General features: G+C 42.7%; 1 non-coding gene across 1 annotated transcript; it reads left to right on the top strand.

Annotated features, from left to right (window-relative positions):
* The first annotated feature begins 791 nt into the window (after positions 1–791).
* Positions 792–898, top strand: LOC136514678 (small nucleolar RNA R71). Its single transcript, XR_010773818.1, has one exon. It is a non-coding gene; the product is annotated as a small nucleolar RNA R71 (small nucleolar RNA).
* The last annotated feature ends 18,969 nt before the right edge of the window (positions 899–19,867 follow it).

Genomic DNA, 19,867 nt, shown 5'->3' with positions numbered 1-19,867 from the left:
ATCATTCTTCTTCCCTGCTTGTACTGCTGTCGGTGTCTTACCTGTCCCTATTGGATATGGTGGATCATGAGTAGACTTGCAACCTCTTGTAGTTATAGCGTTGACCTTTTCAAGGTTAGTGGCAACAGGCAGAGCAGCGGCCAACTGAACTAATTGAGATTCTATCTTTTTTATTATAGCTAAGTTGGTCTTTCATAGCAGAAGAAAAACTATCCATTTTAGTGTTTATGTTTTCTAGGACCTTGTCATTAAAAGCATGTTTTTGAAACATTCTCATTAATCCTGGCTTGTTCTAAGATCAAGTGTCTCAAGGATGGCTATTTAGGATTAGAAGAATAATTACCTGGGTACTTACCTTGGTAACTTGACCATTGTTGTTGACCCATCCTTACCTCTGTTGTTGTGGAGCAGAATTGTTGACGATAGTGTTTGCATCCTCTTGATATTTAGGGAATTCAACCCCCAAGTATTCTCCACATGTGTTTTGAGCATTGAAAGCATCTTGTATAGCTTGACGATCCTACTTGTAATTGGCTTGCTGTTTAAGCCAATTCAACAAGATGTCCATCTTGGTTGACAGTGCACACACCACTTTTGGTACTTCTTCGCTCTTATTGCATGATTGAATATTGCATTGGGACCAGCCTTGATTAGAGGCTATCTTCTCCATAAGAGTTTCAGCTTTTCCAAGGGTGAGTGACATAAATGATTCTCTAGCAGTAGCATCAAGTTGTTCATGAGCTTTCTGAGTCAATCCATGGTAAAAGCTTTGCATGAGGAACCAATCTTCCATCCCATGATGAGGACAATCTGAAATCTATTCTTGAAAACGTTCCCATGCTTCTGGAATGGTCTCTCCTTTCTACAGTTCGAAATTGGAAATCTTTCCTCTTAAGGCATTGGTCTTGCATGCAAGGAAGAACTTTGCTAGAAAGGCCTTCGAATATCTTGCCCGCGTGTTGATGTTATCTTTATTGGTGTAGAACCATTGTTTCACCCTTCCCACTAACAAGAATCAAAATAGGTGGAGTAGTATGATGTTTTAAGCAACGTCCTTGATGACGATTGTGTTGTTAATTTCTAAAAAATCCTAGAGATGAGCACTAGCATCTTCATGTGCCTTTTCGCTGAATGGAGTAGCTTGCACCATGTTGATGAGGCTTGGCTTGACCTCAAACTCAAGGTTGTTGGTTTTGAGTGTTGGTCTAGTGCTGATGTTCTCAATGCTTGGAGTAGAGAACTCATGCAGAGTCTTTTTAGCCATAGCTTAAGAAACTGGTGTTGAGCTTCACCTTGATTGGTTTGATTGTGATTGATGGAATTTGTTGATGAATCAGAACCAAACCTACAATACCCTGTATAAGATATGAATAAAGACAAACAAGGGTAAGCCTGCTAAAGTAGAGGTATAAAGTTATGATCTCATCTATAAGTATTTTATTTGATCAATTCTCTTAGCCTTGTGCCCCTCCCCAGCAACGGCGCCAGAAATGCTTGTTGGCATTCCTTAGCATCACCTTATACTAAGTTGTCATCCCTACCAATGATGCTAGAAATGTGTTGGTTGGTAATTTTAATGATACCTACAAACTTAGAGAAAATTATATATATTAAGTATCCGCAAGCACACAGATAATATACCATTGTAGCATTTCACCCGGGAGTATATCAGGTATCATTATTTATATTTTATCCATAGGGAGGAGCGATGGGGTGGCAAGAGATATTGGCAAATATGCATACTTATGACAAGATCATTAACTCTCATGCTATAGTAGGGGTAAGTTAAATGATAAATAAATGATAAGTGTAAGGCATTGGTAGTATTCTAGAGATAGAAATAGATACTCATAATATAGTATGGCTAGGTAGGAGATTAATTAAGAGCAAAAGATTCCTAAGTAATTCCTTATTTACTAAGTCTTTTGTACACCCAAGTATATACACTCTCATCTATAGCATAATTAACTCTGTATCTATGCATAAGGAACATTACTAAGGAAGATCAAGAACAGAGCGTGTCTCCCTTCGTAACCGGGTTCTACTTGCTCTACAAACGGGGAGTGGACTACAAAGGACTCAATGGGAGTGTCACATCCACGATCTACCACATGACCCCGAGTGTAGAATGCATCTGTAGGTAAACAATATTTAAGCACCATGCTTACATAATGTCGACCACTTAACTCACTCGAGTATTGAGCTAAGTGCTTTGCGAACATATGCATATATTCATCATCAATCATGACTATATCAAGCATACAACTAAAGCAAACTAGGAACATAATAAATAGCAATATAATATTGAAGTCACACAAAGTCATAAATAAAGAGGGATACAATGGATATACTGGCCTCCAGACGGTGAATCCGGAATCTTGAGCAATAACCCAAACTCTACTTGAACCTTGCTATCTAGCATATACTAGAACTTTGAAGAATTGGGGCTCTATTCTCTTTTCTTTGAAAACCCTAATTTCTGGTCTATTCTTGACTTATGGCAATCTCCTGAGTGGGGGCAGGGGCTGGTATATATAGGCTAGAGTGTCAATTCTGAGCCCTCGAATCAAACTAACTTGAATAAACAGCGTAGATGCAATCCTGAAGGCGGTGGAGAACCAACATATGAATGAGGAACTGACAGGTGGGCCCTAGGGGTTGGCCAGCCTACAGGTGGGGCTGGTGGCCCCCACCTAGCAGCGCCTCAGCCTCTGCTTTGGTATGGTGTCTTCTTGAGTCTTCTGGAACCTTTTGGGGTAGTTTTCACTGTGGATAAGCATGAATTACTTTGACGATTTGATCCTCCTTGACGGTTTTCTGGATAAACCCTGCTAAAAACACAGATTCACCAAAACTCATGAAAATTGTCAATTTAAACCCCTAAGTCTATGCTGGTGATCATTTTCATGCATGATTTCAAGTTATGTTGACAGTTCATGATGGATGGTAACTACCATCAACACTCGCAAACCGACAGAGGTCTATGACCTCTTCGGGAGAGATCGACGAAGCAGACGGCCTGAGTAGCACAGTAGAGTCTTCCTTGTGAAGTGATGTGGGGGCTCAAAGCATGATCATGGCTCGGTCACATGGAAAAAATAAAAGGTCCAAGACCTACGAGCCCACACAATGTCATGGAAACCCTCGCGGCCATGCAAAAAGAGGTCGGGGGAAAATTCCTTGCAAAGTCAGGACATAACGACCCTTGCGGCAACCCAAACTAGAAGTACGACCCTGAACCCATGGCTCGAGAGCCCACTGCAACCATAAGGGAAGCCTAAAAAATTACGAATACAAGAATGGACAGGCTGCTAAAACACCAAGGGCAGGCGTCACCTCGATGGTGATGCCAACTGACAACCCGAGGCTGAACGACACGGAGGAAGCACAGGCAACACATGCCCCACCTGCTCCTTAGTAAACAGCATAACCTTAGGGATCACATGCCAAAGGACTGCTACCATCCCTTCAGAAACAAAGGGAGCTCGGCTATCACCGGCAAACAAAGCGCGAACGGGACATCATCCTGATTCGTTTGACACGGACAACATGATAGGGCCACGCTACTCTGCCCTCCCCTAGCTCCATGAGTAGTCCCAAGTACACATTGGGTGAACCTTTAGCAGGATCCTAACATGACACCGGACTACATGCGAAACTCAGGGGGAAGCCAGAAATGCCTCTGGCCATCACACATTTCGAGCACGCGAACCACCAAGGTTTGGAGCAAGAAGTGGTGACGGGGTAGCAAACCGATGTCGCGTATGACCCGACTCAGTGGCCACACTGCCTCTCAGTCCCTAGTTTGCAATTCATCTTCTAGCACCGGTTGTTAGGAGGGGTGATGCTGGTCTCCAACCGCCATAGACAATCCCTAGCTGATCACATGATTGGAGCCCCAAGGCTCCCTTCAGATTTTCTCTCCCCTCTATTTTCTCAAAATCATCCTAGGCTAGAGCCAAGTTCATAGGAATAGCTTAAAAGGGTTTGAACAGTAAGGAGGCGCCTATTTATAGGACCGAAGGTGGTCCCCGCACCACGTGACGCAACACGGGAAGCCACAACCAAAGTCAGATGCCCGCAAGGGGATGGGGAAACTGAGACCTTCCCAAAGGCAGGACCAACATAGGATCGACAAGACCACTCGGTCCTGCTTGGGTCACGAACCTTAAAACACGGCACACTAGCACGGCAGGGCTCACCAGTCACATACCACGTCGTTAGGATGCCCAAACAAGGCCAAACATAATGGCCACCTACCATGTTGAACGCACCATTCCGTGAGGGGTCGAGCGATGAAGCTCGAATAGGCCACGACTATGAACCGGCGCATGAATACACACGCATCTCATCGCTTTTACGATCACTTCGTGATCGCAAAAACACTCAGGGACTACTGTCGGGGTTATAACCCCGGGGTGTCTCAAGGCACCAATTAGTTAGCAGGCCAAGCGGCCCGCAAGACATCAGCCGGTGAAGGCCCGAATGACCGAGGCCCAGCTAGGCCAAGCGAACTAGGCCAGACGCCAAGGCCGGGGTCGGCCATGACCCCTCCCTCATGCCTTAGCTACATGATGCTCGATGGGAGCATGACCGCTCCCACGTCCTGTCCCCTGGAAGGAATAGAGAGAGGTCAAGTCCAGCCAAACACGCCCGCTCTGACAAGAGAAAGCATGCCGCACCAAACCTGCAAGGACCAAGGGGACAGCGGTCACCTCAGTTTGGTTAGATGTCATCCCTACACCACATAGTCTAGACAAGACAACATCGCTCGACGGTTATGGCCGGTACGGTATCCACCATCCAAATACGCCCAACAAGACGCATGTACGATCCTACCTACTATGGGATGGGATCTACGATGAGGGTCTTGACTTTGAGGCCAACTAGACTGGCGGGAGCCATGACCCCAACGATCGGTGTCGCAGAACCGACCAATTTATAAGAGCACAAGTACAATGGCAGCCCACAAGCGGTCACACTATCATACTTGAGCCCATATAAACCCGGTAGTCCATCGAGTACCACGACGGGTCTCGATAAACGATCCACATACTGCAATTAAAGATGCCTGCCCAAGGCTCACTCCTCATCCACGGCGGGATAGAAGCAATTCTTGCAATAGCTATGATAGATGGTACCATCTGCAATAATGGGAATAAAACCCTAAGTACGAGAAGGTACTCAGCTAGACTTACCCGTCATAAACTAGAAATAAATTGACTCCAAGGATTATGCAAGGCTTTATAAGTGGAGGCAGCTTGACAACATTTTGCATAAAAAGCAATTAACTCAGTTATTCAGTTGTATTCAAGTCATCATGTTAATTATAGCTATTCATCTCTAGATTAGCAACTATCTTGTGCCAAACATGTGGTATATCATTTAAGAGCATACAATAGTAACCATAGCCGGTGTATTAATTCCATCTTTATCCAAACCATCACATTCCATAATACAATTACTACGATGTTGGAGCTAGCTAAGTTTCTCACTATCCGAGAGAGACGACGATTCGAATCGATTTCAACTAGCTGGGAATTTATTCCTAACACAAATCTAAGCAGACCAGATCAACGGTCACCTTTGGTACAACTCAAGTCCACATTTTGCGGGTTCGCCCAGTGCCGCACAATCAGGGACAACCAGCTACCAGGACATTCAGGCCCAGCCTGCCCTTAGGCTCATGCCTGGCTCCCTGCACATCCTTACTACCATCTAGAGTGCGCACTTTGATAGAGCGGGGCCCGACCTAAGTTGAGCTACTCGGCTTCGCGGTCGGAACGAGTTATATGGCCAGCTAAGTGATAGGCATGCGTTCAATCTTGTTAGAAGTGCCAACAACTGTACAGTCCTTAATCGGCACGGACGGGATCACATGAGTCAACCTACACATAGACTCTACCCGGCCTCCATTTATATTACCCCATGGTTCTTTTCCAGCCAACCGTGCTTCGGTATCCACCTATATCTCGCAGGTGACAGGAAATCACTCGACTTCTATCGGTCTAAGCATGGCTAAGCATATATTTGATCTTGGACCTACACAGGGTTAAAGGTGTCTATATCTGGACAAGGTAGTTCCATACATCAAGTGTTTCCAGTCAACTCTTATAACCTAATGCATCAATCATAAAGGACTCAAATAGAATTTTATAAAACACTAGGAGACTTATAATGCTCTAGGGCTTGCCTTTGAGAAAAGAGGTGGGGCGGTGATTAGGGCACTCAGGGAGTAACTTTGGAGTCTGCTCCTCTTCTCCTAGAGCTATGGCTAGAGGAGTCTCCTGTTGATCCTCTTCCTCTTCTTTGTTGAATTCCAGCAATGTTATCTCCTCGATCGATCCTATATGCATGATCATGAATAAGATATCATGAATGCATATATGATGACACGTATACTATGATAAAAAGTGATGAATGCATCCTTGTAAGTATTTTCAATAGCATGGTGTCAAATTAATAACAACTGCATCCTATTCTACTGAGTTGGTGCATATCTCTTCTCTATTACTTAAGCAAATACTTCTGCAATTCATTTACCGAACAACAAAACACTAGCTACTTGTTTTAACCATAACAGGAGTTATATACATAGAAATCATATTGTTGTGGACATTCTAGAAAGCTTATCAAATTGTCTACAACTTTTGTTTAATAATCTTGATGTGATTCAACAGCTATCTTGGTCAAACTATTCAGTCAAACAAATCTATCTAGAAAGTAAACAATTAGGAGAGCAAACTTCTAACAGCCAAAACTCTTAAACCCTAAGGCCTATGATCATGAAAATTTAACACAAGGTATATTAGTAAATTATCTACAACTTTGTGATTAACAAGTTTTACAGAAAAGTCCATTATCAACATGAAATCATCCACACAACTGAAACTATACATGCAACCACTTATTTGAATTATAGAGCAAAAGTTAATTAGTTGCATACAACCAATTGCTTCTAAGCCTTACTATGAACATCAACAGTTACTACGCTTCACAAGAACCATAGAAAACATTATGGTCAATCACAACTTAATTATTTAAAAGCTTTTATTAATTTAAATAGATAATTTGGGGAAATAACAAACATATACAAATGTGCATAATAAATTCTCATAAAATTACAATAGCTTCCTAGTGCTCACAATAGACTACTATAAAAATTTCATACCACTTGGACATGTATAACATCCTATAAAAAATGACAAGCTAGCAAGGTCTATTTTAGTGAAAATAGTTAACCGCATAGAAAAGTGTTAAACAACAAATTCTATATTTTTCTAGCTTCATATTAGTTCCATACTACTGTACAAAAATTTGTATAGCAATATGTTACATATTTTTATCCCTATAATTTTCCTCAGAAAATGCCATTTATTAATAGATAAATAGAATGATCATATTTCAATTAAGTTTACTACAAGCTTAATATTTTTCCTAGCTATAGCATGTCAACACAAGATCAGCAAAATTAGAATCACAATTTTATCGCATTCCTAGTTCAAGTTACACATTTTACAAAATTGTAAGCATTCAAAAAACACTTATCTAGTCATATTTTATTCACCAATAAAAATACCAGAAACCGTACATCTCATAATTTTATAAAAATACTACACTTCCTAAGGAACACAAAAAAATTTGGTTCATCAAAAATGAACATCTAGAACTCCACTTATGATTTTTCAAAGTTAGTACAAAAATCCATGAAAGAATTAACAAAAACCCTAACTAGTAGTCGCTGACAGAGGGGACCCATGAGTCAGCGGGGTCCACCCGTCAGTGACCCGAAGCAGAGCACGGCGGTTTGCTGGCGCTATCTCACCGACATCGAGCACTCTGGCGAAACTGACTACACCAACATGACCTACTCACAAAACCGCATCGATTGACCTAGGTTGTGGAGGTGCTGACGCATAGGAGCCACCTCGTCGCCGGCCACGGCGGTGCAGTGCTGCGGTACGCTGGCCGTTATAGGCCACGGCAAGGCAAGGCGAGGAGCGCACAAGCTCCTCGGTGATGACGTGGATCTAACGAGGCAACCTAGGCTAGGCGGGATGCTCCGACAAGGCTTGTCTGCGTGCGAGGTGGCGCGGCGGTGAGAGCGTGGCGGCGCTACGCGTTGTGTTCCGCATCGGCGAGGCATCTATTCATGATGAGGTCATGCCACTAGCTAGCCTACCCCCTGACCAAGCTCTAACGCTAGGAATCAAAAGCAATGTGCATGCAAGCTCAGTAGCGGTGAGCTCAATGTGGAGGCGGCCATGGAAGCCGAGCTCTCCGGCGAGGGCGGGAACGGTGATTTCACCCTCCCATAGCTCGTCCGGTGCTGCAATCAAGTCGAGGAGGTAGAGGGGAATGCGGCAAAGCTAGCTATGAGATGGAGGCAGGAATGGCATGGAGGAACGAGCGCTAGGCGACAGCGGAGCTGCTCGGTTGCCCGATGGCGCTCGGTGGTTCCGCGGCGAGAGCGAAAGAGAGCAGTGGAGAGGGAGCGAGTGAGCGGGTGAATGCGAAATGAGGCATGTGGGGTCTTAGGTATCGAGCGCCAGCGCGCTGCGGCAAGGGCCTGATGTCGGCCAGCGGCGGCCACAAGGCGGCTAGAAGTTGAGCCCGGTCGGCCACCTCGTCGCGCGACGCGGCGTTCATTAGCATTCGATCAAGTGACTGACAGAGCAAATTGAAGGCGCTAATTCTCTCGATCCACGGTGAATTAGTGCATGGTGTTAAAACCAAACTTGTAGAGCTATGTACCAACTACAAAACTTCTTTAGAAATCAAAGTCTAATTCTCAATGGTTAGGAAGATACATCGACACAAAGTCGAGCACGTCACACTGTAAACTCCAAATGATAGCAATTTTTCTAAGTGTGGAAAATTGGGTTTTGCTGATTTTTGTGAGCCAAATTCAAGCATGTTAAGACTTGAACTAGCCTATGACCCAAAAATAAAAGTTGTTGCTCTACTCAAATACTACAACTTTGCTTTAGTGAACACATCCATGCAAATTCTCTATGACATAGTTCAACCTAGGTCAAACATTCCACTTTCAAATATGAATTACACTATATCTATGTCTTAGAGACCAAACTAGCCCTGGTCATGAATACCAAAGTTGTTCATAATGACATTCTAAACATGGTTAAGGTATTCCTAAGGTCACACAAGCATTCCATACATTGGTTACACATAATGCTTCCCAGGTCAACAAGCATATCATCACTTAGGAGCTTAATTAGATAAAATGATCTACATGAACAATGTTCCATTAGTCATCCTAAGTGTAGCTAAGGTGTTTTAATGACCAACATCAAACACTTGCACTTATTCACACAAGATCATAAGCATACACATATGGAAACATAAAATAACAAAGCATGTTTCACATGTTTCAGTTGTATGTTTTATATGTAAAAGCTCATATAAGAATGCTTGATGATTATGCTCATGCAATGCAAGTCAAATTATGCAAGCCTAACACCTAGGGTATTACAGCCCCTCCCCCTTATAGAAATCTCATCCCAAGATTTGCAAGACCTATCATTCTTTGAAAAAGGCGGGATAAACCTCACGTAAATAATCCTCCCATTCCCACGTGGCATCTTGTTCGTTGTGATTATTCCACACCACCTTGTAGAACTTAATGACCTTACTCCAGGTTACTCTTTCTATCTCTTCTAACACTTGGATTGGTTTCTCTTCATAGGTCAAATCTGATTGGAGCTTAATGTTGGTGGGTGCAATGGCTTCCTTAGGTATACGAAGACATCTCTTCAACTACAAGACATGGAAGACATCGAATATGGCACTCATATCTGGGGGAAGTTGTAACTTGTAAGCGACATTCCCTTTCTGTTCAGTAATCTTGTATGGCCCTGCATACCTAGGAGCAAACTTTCTTTTCACTCTGAATCTCTGTACTCCTTTCATGGGTGGCACTTTTAAGTATACATAGTCTCCCACTTCAAAAGTCAGTGGTCTTCTTCTTTTATCAGCATAATTCTTTTGTCTTGACTGAGCTGCTTTCATATGTTGTTGGATAATGTGCACCTGCTCTTCAGCTTCGGTGACAAAGTCAATGCCAAAGTATCTTCTTTCACCGGGCTCAATCCAATTCAACGGAGTTCTACATTTTCTGCTGTACAAGGCTTCAAACGGAGCCATCTTGATGCTTGCTTGATAACTGTTGTTGTAGGAGAACTCGTCTAAAGGTAGCCATTTCTCCCATGAACCCTTGGAAGATACAACACAAGCTCTCAGCAAATCTTCTAAGATTTGGTTCACTCGCTCAGTTTGTCCAGAAGTCTGTGGATGGTATGCTGAACTTCTGATTAGTTTAGTCCCCAAAGCCTGGTGCAAGTGCTCCCAAAAACGAGCTATAAACTATGGTCCCCGATCTGAGATTATAGTCCTAGGTATTCCATGTAGTTTCACGATCTGAGAAACATATAGCTCAGCGTACTTCCCCGCATGATATGCTGTGTTAACCGGTATAAAATGTGCTGACTTGATGAGATGATCTATAATAACCCATATTGAATTGTGACCTTGCTGTGTCATTGGAAGCCCTGTAATAAAGTCCATACTTATTTCTTCCCATTTCCACCCTGGAATAGGCAAAGGCTGAAGTAATCTGGTAGATTTCAAATGAATGACCTTTACTCTACTCAATTATCACACCTAGTGATATAGCCGGCGATCTCTTTCTTCATCTTGGTCCACCAAAAATGGGTTTTCAAATCTTGATACATTTTACTACTACCTGGGTGGATAGACAACTTAGACGAATGTGCTTAATCTAAAATTTGATTTCTAAGCTCACGGTCTTTCGGTACCACAAGTCGGTCCTCAAACCATAGCACAGCTCTTTCATCTAATCTGAAATGCTTGGTTTTTTATTCTTGCATCTTTCTCTTGATGTGAAATATACCTACATCTGTCTTCTACAGTTCTATGATTTTGCTCTCAAGTGAACAACTGATAGTGATATTGTGCAGCACAACAGGATGTAACAAATTAAATCCATCTTCCAATAATGCTTCCAAGGTGTTGCAATGAGATTTCCATCTAAGTGCATCTGCTACAACATTGGCTTTCCCTGGATGGTAGTGCACTTCTAAATTGTAGTCCTTGATCAGCTCTAACCATCTTCGCTGTCTCATGTTCAGCTCGGGTTGTGTGAAGATATATTTGAGACTTTTGTGGTCAGTATATATGTGACATACGTTGCCCAACAAATAATGTCTCCATATCTTTAATACATGAACAACTGCTACAAGCTCTAAATCATGCGTAGGATAATTGACTTCATGTTTTCTCAATTGCCAAGAAGCATAGGCAATAACTCTTCCTTCTTGCATGAGCACACACCCAAACATATACCCGATGCATCACAAAACACATCAAAAAGCTTTTCAATGTCGGGTTGTGTGAAAACAGGAGCTATAGTTAATAGAGTCCTTAGGGTGTGAAAAGCTTCTTCACACTCTGGTGTCCAACTGAACTTCTCATCTTTCTGAAGTAGTCTAGTCATGGGTTTAGCTATCTTGGAGAAATCTAGAATGAAACGACGATAGTAACCTGCTAACCCTAGAAAACTCCGAACTTCATGAACCGAAGTCGGGGCCTTCCAATCCATGACCTCTTGTACTTTAGATGGGTCTACAGATATTCCGTCTCTTGCTAATATGTGACCCAAGAAAGGTACTTTACTCAACCAAAATTCACACTTGCTAAACTTTGCATATAACTTATGTTCTCTTAATCTGGATAGAACAATTCTCAGATGCTCTGCATGATCTGCCTCATTCTCTGAATAAATCAAGATATTATCAATAAACACAACCACAAACTTGTTGAGCTCAGGCATGAATACCGAATTCATCAAGTACATGAAGTAGGCAGGAGCATTCGTCAGTCCAAAAGACATGACCAAATACTCATACAAGCCATACCCAGTGGAGAAAGTTGTTTTAGGTATATCCTCTGGCCTAATCTTTATCTGATGATAGCCTGACCTCAAGTCAATCTTGGAGAATACATTTGTTTTTGCCAACTGATCGAACAAGATATCGATACGAGGCAAAGGATACTTATTTTTTATGGTCACAGCATTAAGTGGCCTATAATCCACACACATTCTCAAGGACTTGTCCTTCTTCTTTATGAACAATGTTGGCCAACCCATGGAGAAAAACTAGGTTGAATGAGACCTTTGTCCAGTAGTTCTTGTAACTGAATTTTAAGTTCAGCTAGCTCATTTGGTGGCATCATATAGGGTCTTCTTGAGATAGGTGTCGTACCTAGCACTAACTCAATCTTAAATTCCACATCCCTATTAGGTGGTAAACCTAGTAACTCATCTGGGAATACATTAGAAAACTCACAAGCCACTGGGGTATCACACAGGGTAGTGGCTTGGATAGCACAAGCCAAGTGTTGGAGTTCAAAATTTTGGGAAAGTGGTACTAGGAAAGCATTACCTCCCTTTGGTTCTCTCAACATAATAGTATGAGTGCTAGTGTCAATGAGAACACCATGATCGCTCATCCATTTCATGCCTAAGATCACATCTATAGATAATCTAGGCAATACTATCAGATTCATCGTATACTCCCTCTCTTGTATAGAGATGAGCACGTTTCTAACCATCTTATTTGTAGAGATAGTAGCCCCAGCTGAACTTAACAATGGTGGGATGTTTGTTAACAAGGAACATACCAGCGGTGACAACCTCTCCCACAGGAACCTCTTCAATAGTAGTGTAGTGCACGTATCCAGGACGTGCCTTAGGATTCGCCTGCCTCTAATTTCCCTTGTTCTAATTGTTGTTCTTCTTAGGGTGGGGGCACTCCTTGGCCCAATGACCCACTTGATTATAGTTGAAGCATGGTTGATTGCTCTTGGGTCCTACTGAGCTTCCTTGCCCTCCATTCCCCTTGGGTAAGCCAATGGTGAACGCCTTACGAAACATCTTCTAAGGTCGGTTGGTCTGAGCTTTTGGTGGAGGAGGCCTAAACTTCGGCGTCGGTGGTCGAAATTATGGCCTAGCTACCACTAGAGCTCTGGACTGAGAAGACCCTAAGGCACCTACCTCAGCTGCCCTCTTGCAGCCCTTTGCTGCTGCATGCAGATTGTTGTGGTTCTCCTGAGTCAATGCATCACTGATGAACTAATTGTAGGTGGTGCACCTCGAGTTGGCCATAGTCTTCATTAACTTAGTGCCGAGGCCTCTCTTGAAGCTTTATATCTTCTTTTCTTCAGTGTCAACAAAACATGGGGCATAACAAGATAGATTGTTGAAAGCATGCATATACTCAGTAAGGGTTTTGGTCCCTTGTGTGAGCCGCATGAACTCAGTTGCCTTCATGCGCATCAGCTTAGGGGGAATGTGATGTCCCCTAAAGGCTAACTTGAATTGCTCCCATATGACTTGTGCATTGGCAGGTAGAGAGGATAGGAAATGGGTCCACCATATCCCAGCTGGTCCCTGTAGCTGATGGGACGCATATTCTGCCTTCTGATGTTCTGTGACCATCAATAGATGAAACTTCTGCTCAATAGTGTTGAGCCACTCATCTACCTAGAGCGGTTCTTCAGCCACCTTGAAGATAGAAGACTTGGTATCTAAGAAATCCTTAAAAGTGTTGTACTGATTTGGCTCAGGCCCTTGTTGTTGTTGGTGGGCGTGAGCCGTGTTCTACACAATGAGGCGCAGGGTTTCCTCTATAGTCCTCTGACTTCCTAGAAATTGTGCAAAGAACTCATTTTCAGACGGTGGTGGCGGTGGTGGGAAGTCACCGTCATTGCCCTCTTGGATGCTGTCTGCTTCGGCACGAGTACGAGTCATCTGCAAAGTTGCAACAATAAGTGATTATTGGATGATGTTAAGAGATTGCAGATAAATTGTATAATCATGCCAAACTAAAATTACTGAGAGAATCTTAAATTCATACAGTAAAACAGAGGCGTAATAATTTATTCTCGCAACATGACATCACCAACTTGATATCACCAATTTGATCACTTATCGGGCTCGCAGTGCGTTAACACACAAATCATATCACCAGTAAGACGAAACTGGAATTGCATTAGAGTTCACCCCAACATAAAATAGCATGCAAGTACCAATATTACATGAAAGTCCAACCGAAATTACCAAACTTCAACTACAAGTCCATTACATAATAGCGGGGATACATCTAGCGTTTCAACTAGTCACTAGGCAACTCTAATCTTTATTATGATTGCTATCGAGGTCGGAGATACAATCATCCTCATTCTCTGGATCCACTTCTTCCTCATCCTAGCCGTCATCTTCTACTAACATTTCTAGACCATCTTCTTCCCCTTCAAGGAGTGGGTGTAGTTGGTTGTTTAGAAAATGCACCTCATGCTGAAGATCTATCACTACATGCTGGGCCTGTGCAAGCTACTGACACAAGTCCCTCTCAGCAAGGTCCTACATGGTGCTCACAGCACGAGTCCTATCATTTTCTGCTTCTACTTAAGCAGCACGGTTGTTCGCTAGGTTTCGCTGGCGCGTAGCGGTGAACGCCTCGGCATGGGCGACCTCTAGCTACTCCCGCAGTCCTGCTAGCATTGCTTGATCATCTGCTCTAGCCTCCTGAGTGGCAGTTCACTGTTGATCCACTTGCTCCATTTGGGTGTGGAGATTCCCCAATGCTACATAGGCTTGATCGGTTTCCCATCGAGCCTCACTTGCTGCCTTTTTGCGCTTGCGCACACGCTTCTTATGCTTAGGTTGTGTGGCTTCAGCCCTCATAAGCTTATCCATGCAAGTGGTATAGGATTCCTACCAGAAATCCCTAGTGTCCTGATGAGTGTAGAACATCTTCATTACTGCAAACATGGCGCTCATAGCAGGACTAGAACTATCTGCCCGCTCATCCCGATCTCGGATCAACGCATTGTGATTGTGATGTGCCCATACTACTGTGGACGGGTCCACCCGAGGAAAAACACCAATGGCACTGCCGGTAAGTTCATCCCCGTACTACTGATAGATCTGACTCAGTACCTCAAAGTCTACTACTTGTGCAGCTTCCCAAGGACTTCTTCCTTCAGATTTTGCTTTCCATTCCTGCCAGAAGGGTGCTTGAGTACGAGCTGGTATGGTTAGCCGCACTTCATACCATGGCTGTCCCTCTAGGTGTACTTCATTCCAGTGATAGAGGGGTGGTTCATAATACCCCGCATAGTGCAAGACTCTCCAAAGCAGAGCAGGAGTTCCAAACATCAACAGGAAAACTCTCACTTCCAGTCGGTGCTGCCATCTATACCAACAACACATGCAACTCTCGTGAGACAAAGTCATAATGGATAAGAGTTACATAACCGAGTAAGAGATCTATAAGGGGAGGAACAATGCAAGTATTAAATAATTATTTATCATGATGCATGCATGTTCCGTACGTCCTTACAAACTTAGGAAAAAATTATCTCTAACAACATACACGGTGGCATACATACTTTCTCTCATATATAGTGTAGCTAGTCAGGCTACACGTTTCGTTGTTAGTGTACCTACACAAGAGTTTCATTTCAGCCCAACCCCATAATTATATATGCAGAATGTAAATCTGGGCTCTAAGTTGTAATCTAAATACTTCCATATATGTATACCCATACATATACTTCTGTATCAAAGCTACCCGGTGATAATTTATTACCCACAATTAAATACGCACCATATACACATGCAAGCATGCATACATAGTCCTACCAAAGCTAGCTCTCTCCGACCGCACACTCACATCTTGTGGTCATGCCACTCATCAACTTACCTTCTTACCTTGGCGTAGAGGCATTTGATCCATACATTACCACTCAAATGAATGGCATCCATACAATAGCACACCGTATGGACGACAAAAGTAAAAACCCCCATGTTAGTACTTAAATAGCCACCTAATAGTCTTAATTTGAGCATAAAGAAAGTGATCACTGGCACACTTTAGATTTCAACTCTAGGTTTCAAATACCTATTTATATAGCGATTAGTTGCTAGAAACCGGTTTTGGAAAATAAAAACCTCTGTTTTAAATACACAAGTGGCAATTAATGTTGAATCTTGCTCTAATGCCAGCTGTCGTAGAACCGACCAATTTATAAGAGCACAAGTACAATGGTAGCCCACAAGCGGTCGCACTGTCATACTTGAGCCCATATAAACCCGGTAGTTCGTCGAGTACCACGACGGGTCTTGATAAACGATCCACATACAACCAAGATCGTACATGATTCAACATACATGTCACATGTTACATAAGGTTCACAGATACAGTTCATTCATCAGAGTACGAAATAGAGTTATTACAAACCAAGTTCGATAGATAGTAGTGGAAGCACATTAAAGTTTGAAAGTAGCATTTGCCAACATAGTTCAAATACAGTGCCAACACATGATCACCATCCACAAAAGCATATAGAAGGATTATTAAAGATGCATGTCCAAGGCTCACTACTCATCCACAGCGAGATAGAAGCAATTCTTGCAATAGCCATGATAGACGGTACCATCTACAACAATGGGAATAAAACCCTGAGTACGAGAAGGTACTCAGCTAGACTTACCCATCATAAACCAGAAATAAATTGACTCCAAGGATTATGCAAGGCTTTATAAGTGGAGGTAGCTTGACAACATTCTGCATAAAAAGCGATTAACTCAGTTATACAGTTGTATTTAAGTCATCAAGTTAATTATAGGTATTCATCTCTAGATTAGCAACTATCCTATGCCAAACATGTGGTATATCATTTAAGAGCATACAATAGTAACCATAGCTAGTGTAGTAATTCCATCTTTATCCGAACCATCACATTCCATAATACAATTACTACGATGTTGGAGCTAGCCAAGTTTCTCACTATCCGAGAGAGACGGCGATTCGAATCGATTTCAACCAGCTGGGAATTTATTCCTAACACAAACCCAGGCAGACTAGATCAACAGTCACCTTAGGTCACCTTTGGTACAACTCAAGTCCACATTTCGTGGGTTCGCCCAGCGCTGCACAATCAGGGACAACCAGCTGCCAGGACGTTCAGGCCTGGCCTGCCCTTGGGCTCACGTCTGGCTCCCCGCACATCCTTACTATCATCCAGAGTGCGCACTTTGATAGAGCGGGGCCCAGCCTAAGTTGAGCTACTTGGCTTCATGGTTGGAATGAGTTATCCGGCTAGCTAAGTGATAGGCATGCATTCAATCTTGTCAGAAGTGCCAACAACAGTATGGTCCTTAATCGGCACAGACGGGATCACATGAGTCAACCTACACATAGACTCTGCCCAGCCTCCATTTACATTACCCCATGGTTCTTTTCCACGATAGCAAATATAGCTAACCGTGCTTCAGTATCCACCTATATCTCGTAGGTGACAGGAAATCACCCAACAACTACCGGTCTAAGCATGGCTAAGCATATATGCGATCCTGGACCTACACAGGGTTAAAGGTGCATATATCTGGACAAGGTAGTTCCATGCATCAAGTGTTTCCAGTCAACTCTTATAACATAATGCATCAATCATAAAGGACTCAAGTAGTATTTTGTTAAACACTAGGAGACTTATAATGCTCCAGGGCTTGCCTTTGAGAAAAGAGGTGGGGCGGTGATCAGGGCACTCAGGGAGATCTTTTGGAGTCTGCTCCTCTTCTCCTGGAGCTGTGGCTTTAGGAGTCTCCTGCTGATCCTCTTCCTCTTCTTCGTTGAATTCCAGCAACGTTATCTCCTCGGTCGATCCTATATGCATGATCATGAATAAGATATCGCGAATGCATGTATGACGACACGTATACTATGATAAAAAGTGATGAATGCATCCTCATAAGTATTTTCAACAGCATGGTGTCCAAGTAATAACAAGTGTATCCTATTCTACTGAGTAGGTGCATATCTCTTCTCTATTACTTAAGCAAATACTTCTGCAATTCATTTATCGAACTATAAAACAGTAGCTACTTGTTTTAACCATAACTAGAGATATATACATCAAAATCATATGGTTGTGGACATTCTGGAAAGCCTATGAAATTTTCTATAACTTTCTTTCAATACTCATAATGTGATTCAACAATTATCTAGGTCAAACAATTCAGTCAAACAAATCTATCCAGAAAGTAAGCAATTAGGACAGCAAACTTCTAATAGTCAAAACTCTTAAACCCTATGGCCTATGACCATGAACATTTAACACAAGGTATATTAGTAAGTTATCTACAACTTTGTTATTAATAAGTTTTACATAAAAGGCCATTATCAACATGAAATCATCCACACAACTGAAACTATACATGCAACCACTTATTTGAATTATAGAGCAATAGTTAATTAGTTGCATACAACCAATTGCTTCTAAGCCTTACTATGAACATAAACAGTTACTATGCATCACAAGAACCATAGAAAACATCATGGTCAATCACAACTTAATTATTTAAATGCCTTTATTAATTTAATTATATAATTAGGGGAAATAACAAACATAAATGAAATTTGCACAATAAATTCTCATAAAATTACAGTAGCTTTCTAGTGCTCACAATAGACTACTATAAAAAATTCATACCATTTGGACATTTATAACATCCTATACAAAAATGATAAGCTAGCCAGGTCTATTTTAGTGAAAATAGTTAACCCTATAGAAAAGTGTCAAATAACAGATTCTATATTTTTTCTAGCTTCATATTTGTTCCATACTACTGTACAAAAAATTTCATAGCAATATGTTACATATTTTTATCCCTATAATTTTCCTCAAAATGCCATTTATTAATAGATAAAAAGAAAGATCATATTTCAATTAAGTTTACCGCAAGCTTAATATTTTTCCTAGCTAGAGCATGTCAACACAAGACCAGAAAAATTAGAATAACAATTTTATCACATTCCTAGCTCAAGTTACACATTTTACAAAATTGTAAGCATTCAAAAAGCACTTATCTAGTCATATTTTATTCACCAATAAAAATACTAGAATTGTATATCTCATATTTTTATAAAATACTACACTTCCTAAGGAACACAACAAAATTTGGTTCACCAAAAATGGACATCTAGAACTCCACTTATGATTTTTCAAAGTTAGTACAAAATCTGTGAAAGAATTACCAAAAACCCTAATTAGTAGTCGTTGACAGAGGGGACCCACGAGTCAGCGGGGTCCACCCGTTAGTGACCCAAAGCAGAGCACGACGGTTTGCTGGCGCTATCTCACCGACGGCGAGCACTCCGGTGAAACTGACTACACCAACATGACCTACTCACAAAGCCGCATCGATGACCTAGGTGGTGGGGGCGCGGACGCACAGGAGCCACCTCGTCGCTGGCCATGGTGGCACGGCGACGCGTCGCTGCGGTACGTTGGCCGTTACAGGCCACGGCAAGGCCAGGCGAGGAGCGCACGAGCTCTGCGGTGACGACGTGGATCTAACGAGGCAACCTAGGCTAGGCGAGATGCTCCGATGAGGCTCGTCCACGTGCGTGGTGGCGCGACGGTGAGAGCGTGGCGGCGCTGCGCGTCGTGTTCCGCGCCAGCGAGGCATCTATTCATGGTGAGTTCATGCCACTAGCTAGCCTACCCCCTGACCAAGCTCTAATGCTAGGAACAAAAGCAATGCGCATGCAAGCTCAACATCGGCGAGCTCGTTGTGGAGGCGGCCATGGAAGCCGAGCTCTCCGGCGAGGGCGGGAACGGCGATTTCGCCCTCACCGTAGCTCATCCGGTGCTGCAACAAAGTCAAGGAGGTAGAGGGGAATGCGGCGAAGCTAGCTGTGAGATGGTAGCGGCAATGGTATGGTCGAGCGAGCGCTAGGCGATGGCAGAGCTGCTCGGTTGC

The sequence above is a fragment of the Miscanthus floridulus genome, chromosome 16 (genome assembly GCF_019320115.1).
Source record: "Miscanthus floridulus cultivar M001 chromosome 16, ASM1932011v1, whole genome shotgun sequence".
Taxonomy (NCBI): domain Eukaryota; kingdom Viridiplantae; phylum Streptophyta; class Magnoliopsida; order Poales; family Poaceae; genus Miscanthus; species Miscanthus floridulus.
Note: the sequence above shows the minus strand (reverse complement) of the source record. Positions and strands in the feature narration are given on the sequence as shown.